Here is an 8,914-nt window from a genome sequence, read left to right as displayed (position 1 = left end):
AAGACTTATCAATAATCTGTGTTATGCAGATGATACAACATTGCTTGCTGAAAGTGAAGAAGATTTGAAACACTTGTTGAAGAAGATCAAGGGATGCAGCGTTCAATATGGATTGCAACTCAGTCAAGAAAACAAACAAAAAAATTTTAAATGGTGATTTTAACAAAAGTTTACAAAAATGTTGCATTTTTCATTCATTAATTTTTGCACATTTTCCTCCCTACAACCCAGGTTTGTTTTTTTTTTAAAAAAAATTTCATTCATTGTTGCACAATTTCTTCTCCCCTCCCAGTCCACTTTGCTATGTACCTCTTATTCTGGACTGCTGTCAGGCACATAATGGCTAATCATACTGTTCAAAAGAAAACAAAAATTCTTACTACTGGACCAATAGGCAAAATCATGGTGGATGGACAAAATATTGAAACTGTCAACAACTTCATCTTACTTGGATCCACAACCCAATTACTGGTACCAGCAATCAGGAAATCAGAATATGTATTACACAAGGAAAGTCTGCAGTTAGGGACCTCTTCATATCATTAAGGAGTAGCAATGTCAATTTGAGGACTAAGGTGTGTTTGATTCAGGCCATTTTCTTTTTGATAGTTTGCTATGCTTCTGAGTGTGAATAAAGATGACAGAAGAATAATTGATGCCTTTGAGCTGTAGTGTTGGAGAAAAGTACTGAACATACCATGAACTGTCGAACAAACAAACAAATATATCTTGGAGAAAGTGCAGTCAGAGTGCTTTTCGGAGGCAAAGATGATAAAACGTCGCTTCATGAACTTTGGGCATGTTTCTAGGTCAGGCTATTCCCTGGAAAGGGACATGATGCTTAGAAATTCAGAGGGTTGGCAAAGGAGAAAAAGATCCTCAACCAGGCTGGATTGACATAATAATTATCGTAATGGGCTCTAGTGTGTAAGTAAATGTGATGATAGAACAGGATAGGACAGGATTCAGAGCGGCTGTTCATAGGGTTGATAGGAGTCATGTGAGACTCTAGGGTATCCAAGACCACCATGATCACTTGAAAATATTGTAGAATGACTTGGGAAGAATTCATACGTAACAAAACAAACTCACTAATTTCTCATGGATTTCCAAAACAATTCCTGACTTATTATAATTCCATGACTTGTATATTAATATAATTCTTAAAATATTATTGATAATTTCACAGACCTACATTCTTCTAGGTGGCATAGCACTGGTTTGCACATTGCTGTACAGAGGTGACTCATGACTGCTGTGGTGCTGAACACTGTGACACTGATGTGCCAAATGCGATAATAGTTACCCATGACAGATAGTGTTTGCTGGAGCTTCCCGACTAAAACAAGCTTGGAAGCAGGAGTGGCATCCACTTCTGAAATGGCTTGCCTCCAGAAACTCTATGTACAAACAGTGCTCAGGCCGTTCGTTCATAGGGTCACTATGAGTCATCTACGACTCGATGGCACACAACAACAACAACAACAACAGACAGGTTAAGTGGCTCAACCAATAAATAAGTAGTAAAAATTGCTACTTAAATATACTTATCTATAAATCAGTTCTAATATTCCACCAGATTTCTTACCACTGAATGGTAATAGCATGATTTAAATCCACCTGCTGCTCCATGGAGAAAAATGTATGATTTATTACCTCTGAAAATCCACTGGAGGGTCAACAATGAGTCAGTTCTCACTCAAGGGAACATAATAACTCTCACTGTTAAGACATACAATCAGCATATATCACAAGGACAATCATAATCAACTTGCATTGTTGTTGCTGTTATGTGCCATTGAGTTGTAGGGGATTCACAAGGACCCTATGAATGAAAGTCCTCAACACTCGTGTGACTTTCATCCTTTCTCCAGGTTCTAGGGTTTCCGGAGGCAAGCTATTATGGAAGTGGATGCCACTCCTGCTTCCAAGCTTGTTTTAATCAGGGAGAACCACCAAACACTGTCCACCATGGATAACCATTAACACGTTTGACACATCAATGTCACAGTGTTCATCCTCACAGCAACTACAAGTTACATCTGTACAGCAAGTGGACACACCAGCGCTATAGGACCCAGGAGGCTTGGCCCAACATTTCTGTATTTTACCATTCCAGCATGTCCAAATGCTGGTGAACTCTGAGCCAGAGAGCCCCAGTTCATCTGGTAAATCTTCTCTGCCAACACCCACTTGGGGCAAAAAGAAAGCCACAAGTGCCCGGAGCATTCCATACTTGCCTTTTTCACAGGAGATGATTGATTATCTTTTCCAGAAGAGCTGATGATTGATTAGAGATTCCAAACAAACTTTGTATTTGGGTTTACAGTTCAACTCCTTATGGACAAAGGTGCACTTTTAATAACTGTACATATCTGAGGTCTAAAGTACTACCTATTATTTATTGAATTATATGCAACAGGGTTTATGGTAGTGACTTATATTATGCAGTATAATTTTCTTCAAAACCCAACTCCACTTAGTAAATCCTTTTAAAGACAGTTGTATATTTGAGTAATGTCAGCACTTCCATTTCTAAACCTTTGAGAGCCTCCATACATGCCTATTTAAATGCTGGCAACCTCTGGGCCAGAGACCCCCAGTTCATCGGGCAAGTCCATTCTCTCGACACCCACGTGTGGCAAAAAGAAAGCCACAACTCCCTTTTGTTGTCATTCTGTCAATCCATCTCCTGATTACCTCCTGATGACATATCCAAAGGAAGCACTTAAAAATCCTAAGAAATATTTTAAGGGAGCTCTGGTGGCCTAGTAGCAAGAAGCTGTACGGCAATACCAGAGGTACACGGCTCGGATCCACCAGATGCTCTGCTGAAGAAGGAGGGGCAATCTCCTCCTGTAACAGTCAGATCCAATTTGACGGTACACACACAAAAAAATAATAAAATAATTTTTAAAAAATCCTAAGAAATATTTTGTGAAATGTTTATTGGTTCATTTTAAAGGTAGTTTTCAGTAGAGAAATATACTTCTATGATGTCTTAGTCTACCTTGTCATTTCTTTCTTGTTTTTAATGTCTGAATAAGTCTGGTTATGTCTGATTAAGTCAAACCACTATGTTTGTGTCTTGTAAAGTCCTGAAAGAAGGATTGATAAATTCTCTTCCATAAGATGTGCTTTTTGATTGGATAAAATGGGAGATTTGGGTTTTTATTCATACTGTCTGCATCCATTCTTGGTGATCCAGGCCATGGTCTTTGCAATTACTTGCTATGCCTCAGAAAGCTGGACAATGACTAGGGATGATAAAAAGAGAATTGATGTCTTTGAGCTGTGGTGACTAATAGAAGACTATTGATTATACCACAGACAGTCAGCAGAATAAGCAAGTTTATCCTGGAGAGTGTGAAGCCACGCTGCTCCTTGGAGGCAAGGATTCTGAAGTTCCATCTGACATACTTTGGACATGTTGCAAGGCAGGACCAGTCCTTGCAGAGGGATGTCATGCTAGGGAGGATGGAGGGACAGCGCAAGAGAGGAAAACCCTTGATGAGATGGATTGATTCTGTGACTGGGGTAATGGGGGTAAGTGTGTCAGAGACAATAAGATTGTCACAGAATAAAGCAGGGTTTAGGGCTGTTGTACATAGGGTCTCTCTGAGTCGCAGGTGACTCAAAGGCACATAACAAAAAAACAACAATATCCACTCTCAAAGTAAAGGTAGCACTGTTACAAATCCAGCTTCCAGTTTCTTCTGCATTCTTCCGCTTATCTGTTTGCTTTTTTATTTGTTTGTTTGGTTCATTTGGGATTTATTGGGGGGGGGTTGGAATATTTTCTTCCAGACTTTGTTTTTCTGTCTTAGTACAGTTTTATTTACTTTATGAAAAATAATCAGTCAATGCAAACTTCAATTTAGTGTCAGTCCAAGATGACCTAAAAAAGAAAGGTCACTCCTTACAACAATAAGTGATTCAGGTGACCCTTTTAGGGCACAGTATTTAGAAAACTTTCAGGAGAATATGCAGACCAACATGAAAGTATGAATTATTATGGTTATTATATTATGAAATAGAAGAACTAGAAAGTTTCTTGTTTAATCACTTTGATATTCCTGTCGAGATGATATTGATTGTTATCAATGACACCATAGAGGTTTTTAGGGAGAACATATTTCTTCCTAAGAGAAGACATATTTGGCGAGTTGGGGAATTTTTTTCCAAATACCTCCAAGTCTGCTTAAATAAGAAATACATAAATAAATAAATGAATAATAATTTTACTAAAAAAATAAAATTTGAAGGGCAATTCAGTCAAGCTACCCCAACATAGACAGCGTTTTTATCTATTCAAATGTGTTTGCCCTGGAGTCAAACAGCCAGCTGTGTTCTGCTGGGTGATGTATGAAGCAGAAAGAACACTGCCTAATTTTTATGTCCAGTTGAGCCTGAAGTACCTTGAGATGGAGAGGGAGATGTCATATCTCACTCCCACTCAGGGTTTATTATTCCTGTAAGCATCACTTATCAGCTGTTCCTACCATCATCAACCCCTCAACCATTGAGTGGCAAACAGGAGAGACTCCTTAGCCAATTAAAATTAATTGAAGGTTTGCTAATTAAGGAGTAGTCCTTGAGTTTCACTCATTGGATGGGTGGTAGCTTTAGTTTAAGGAACCATGGTGGACAGAATCGTGAAAGTGGTTGTTTACAAGAGTAAATTGGTCATCCAAAGTCATCAATTGCTCCACAGAGAAAAGATGTGGCAGCCTGAATCTGAATGACAGCTTTAGATGGTATATTCTATTCTGTCTTCTAAACAGTCACTGTGAAGTAGAATGAATTCAATGGCAGTAAATTTGGTTATGTTTTATTTCTTTTTGTTTCATACGAAGGTAAACACCATCTGCTTCTCTTCTCTTTCATCTTTCACTTTTAATATGTTTTCAAATAGTCACCAATATTAGGATTAAAACCTAATGAAAATAGCTTTTACAGACTCCAGAGATCTCCTTATCAGAAGGAATAAGATCTACCTTCCGGTAAGGTAGATATTCTTACTGGACATCTCCACCCACTGGGACATTTAGTTAAGTTTTATGAGACCCTGAGAAATTGTTTAAGTTTTAAATACTTCATTCATAATACAAAATATCTATAGAATAATTTAAAAATCTTATCAGAAATGAATCAAGTGTCCACGGAGTTGAACACCCAAAGGACTTGTCGTCTTTGGCAAAGACCAAAAGAGAAGGCAAAATCTAGAAAAAAAATTATGTTGGTATTCCATTTAAATAATATCTAAAAGATGTTTGTCACATTTACAAAGTTAAAAAGAAGATTGAGAGAGAATTTATTTATATATGTGTGTGTATATATATATATATATATATATATATGAATAAATTTAGATCCCAGTACAGTCACTGTGTGGTGGGCTCAGTCTGCCAAACCACTACATAGAGTTACAGTTATATTTGATCCAATTTTGATATAATAAGGTATTAAAGATTGAATAAAATACCTAATAGGTACTAAAATAAGTCTGTAAACTTCATAGCCATCTGTAGATAAGACTTGTGGAAACTCAAATGCTAAAAGGAAAAGTGGCATATGGGTATTAAAACTATATGGTTGCTTTTCAGTTCCCCAGACACCACGAATATCGTGTGCCTGAGCGAGCCATGCCTTTTAAGGAATGACTAGCAAGAAGAGAGAACTTTTTAAGTGAAACTACTAATCACTGACTGCTTCTGGAGAGTTCCACATATCCTATGTTACATAATGCAAAATATGACATTATACTGACAAAGAGCGTAAAAATAATTGGGGAGCTAGATCAGCTAAATGAAAATGTCAGACCTATCTCTTTGTGAAGAGTTGCAGCCATGGTACTTTCTAGAGGTAAGAATGGTGGGGCTTAACTCACAGGCTTTGGGCATGTTGACAATAGAGGGCCAGTTCTTAGAAAAATACATTCCTTTGGGAAAGATAAGTCAACAAAAGAGAGGAAGATCATCAATTAGATGGATTGACCCTAATCCAATGCTGGCCTTGAGCATGGCAAAAATGGTGAGGATGGCACAAGATAGGGCAAGGTTTCAATCTGTTGTTCATGAGGTCACTATGTGTCGTACCTGATGCCATGGCACCTACCAGAAACAGAATATCTTTATGATCTTGGGCCATGAGTTACCTGTCTGTGCCTCAGTTTTGTTCTCTATAAAGTCTTATGGGTAATGGCACCATGTGGATTAAATAAGTCAGTAATTATAAGGAGTCAGAACAGAATTTCTTTTTAAAACATTTATTCCTTTTATAATTAATCATACCTGCAAGAGCGGGCTATGTATTCTTATTCTTGTGACTAATACTGTGGTTGATTTTAAATCAATGCCTCACACTAAGTATAATGCTCTTAGTTCCCCTTATTGTTTATTAAGAAGTTTCTGGGCATTCTTTTCCTCACTGATTTCTTTTCATTGAAAAGGCAACCTTTTTAGAGTGCATATAAGAAGTCTGAAATTTTACATATGGTGTTCTTTTTTTTTCCACACTAATGCCTTTGAGCTGTGGTGTTGGAGAAGAGTATTGAATATACCATGGACTTCTAAGAGAACAAACAATTTCAACCTAGAGAGGGTGAGACCAGGCTGCTCCTTGGAGGCAATGATTCTGAGGCTTCATCTGACATACTTTGGACATGTTGCAAGGCGGGACCAGTCATTTTAGAGCCACCTCATGCTTGGGAGGGTGGAAAGACAGCACAAGAGAATAAGACCCTCAATGATATGGATTGATTCAGTGACTGGGGTCATGGAGGTAGGTGTTTTGGAGACAATAAGATTGGTACAGGATAGAGCAGGATTTAGGGCTGTTGTACATAGAGTTGATATGAGTCGCAGGTGACTCGATAGCACATAACAACAACAATCATGCAAAGCTGGATGGTTATTCCTTCAGATATATGAGAAGAACATAATTTCTTTTCTTTAGGTCTGGGTTTGAGCATATATAAAATGAATACCATGATGCTTCCTTCTTAGTGCACCCTATGAATGTAACTAATATGTAAATTCATAACTATAAATTTAATCTGAGTTATGGAATGTTTAAGAAGTGCTCAGCTACGAAGTCAAAGATTTCTGGTTTGAAGTCACCCAGCAACTCCACAGTAGAAACATTTGATAGTCAGACACTATAAAGATTACAGTATAAGAAAAGTAGTTGTACTTTTTCAAATGTGATGGCTATGAATCAAAAATGACTTGATGTAACCTCACAGGAACAACATTATTAAAATGTGCTGGAACAGTCACTGCTCAAGGAGACACATCACCAAGGATTGCCATACCCTCCTCTTCAGCAGCTTCTTCAGAGAGGTAACACTACCAGGTGTTTCTGCTGTGATCATAAAGATTAGCTTGATATAGACTTCTGCTCACACAGAGAAAACCAGAATCAGATGGAGGAGTATGGTAATTATGAGTCTGTCCAACAAACTTCCCTCATCTTTAGCAAATGGTGGGATTAGTACTTGCACCTTGCCTCTATCTGTGGCTTTATGACTTGCATTGGACTGAGAAAAAGGCATAATGTGTCATTTTTAAGTGGAACATGAACACACTCAGATCATATGAAGATCATGAACAATGAGTGAGAAATTCGCTCTACTGTTTTATTTTAGGGTTGTTTGTGACCAAGTAATAACTAGGCTATCTTGGTGCCAGCAGCTGTGGAATGAGGAGACACATTTCACTGGGAAAATCTACAGTTAGGAACCTCTCCAAATTATTGAGGAGTTAGTATGTCCATTTGAGGACTAAGATGGGTCTGATTTAGGCCATAGTCTTTCTGATCACTTGCTATGCATCTGAGAGCCAGACAATGAATAAGGATGACAGAAGAAGAATTGACACCTTTGAGATGTGGTGTTAGAGAAGAGCACTGGACATCCCATGGATGGCCAATAGAATAAACAGATATGTCTTGGAGAGGGTGTAGCTGGAGTGCTCTTTGGAGGCAAGAATGAGGTGACTTTGCCTCACATAATTTAGGCATGTAGGTAGGAGGGGCTCGTCCTTAGAGAAGAGCATGATATGGCGAAGGTTGGTGGGTCGGCGAAGGTGAGGAAAATCATGTGGGTTGACACGGTGACTGCCTGCAAAGGGCTCTTTTGTGTCAGGTAGTGTGAGGATGGCACAAGATAGAATAGGATTCAGATCTTTTGTTCATAGTGTCACTATGAGTCATACTCGAGTGGTACCTAACATCAACATAAGGAGTTATCTAAATAGAAAATTTATTCCTCAATAAAGTGGGCTGGAAACTTTTGTAATATTAAAATATTTACACTTGAGGTCTCCTGCTTCCTATGGGACAGGAAAAAGAAAGGATAAATAAGTAATATAATATCCCTTATCATCTTCCCAGTATTATAGTGGCCACTTTGCTTTGAGATTAGGTGCCTGATTCTTTGACAAGCATTTGCCTTTGATATACAGTCTGACACTTTTACTGTAGACATCACCTTTCTTCTTGACTTTTCCCTCTCTGCTAATAACACAGATATTTACTTGGAAGAATAAAAGATATGTGACAGTCAGTAAGGCATACTGATGACAAATGTCACAGCATTATAGTTTGGTCACAAGCAAAAGAAAGATATAGAGCAAAATTGTTTCAAATCACTGTTGCCAAAAGATTAACCTCAAGTAGCCTTGCAGAACCCTGATGGTATTAAAAGAACAAAAGTTAAGAGAAACGACTGAATGCTTTCTACCTCCCATTCCCCCATCCCCACAGTGTGTCAGATTTAGCTAAGCCATAAAATGTATAAAATTGAGCTGAAAAGGAAAGGAAAAAGAATAAAAGAAAAAGAAAGAAATCCCCTCTGGTGTCAGAGAGGGACATTAAAGCAAGAATACAAATCTCATAAGCCAATGTCATCAAT

This window comes from Elephantulus edwardii, unplaced genomic scaffold, assembly GCF_000299155.1.
Source record: "Elephantulus edwardii isolate Elephantulus edwardi_28Jun2011 unplaced genomic scaffold, EleEdw1.0 scaffold00017, whole genome shotgun sequence".
Classification (NCBI taxonomy): domain Eukaryota; kingdom Metazoa; phylum Chordata; class Mammalia; order Macroscelidea; family Macroscelididae; genus Elephantulus; species Elephantulus edwardii.
The sequence above is the reverse complement of the archived record's forward strand: the minus strand, read 5'-3'. Positions refer to the sequence as shown.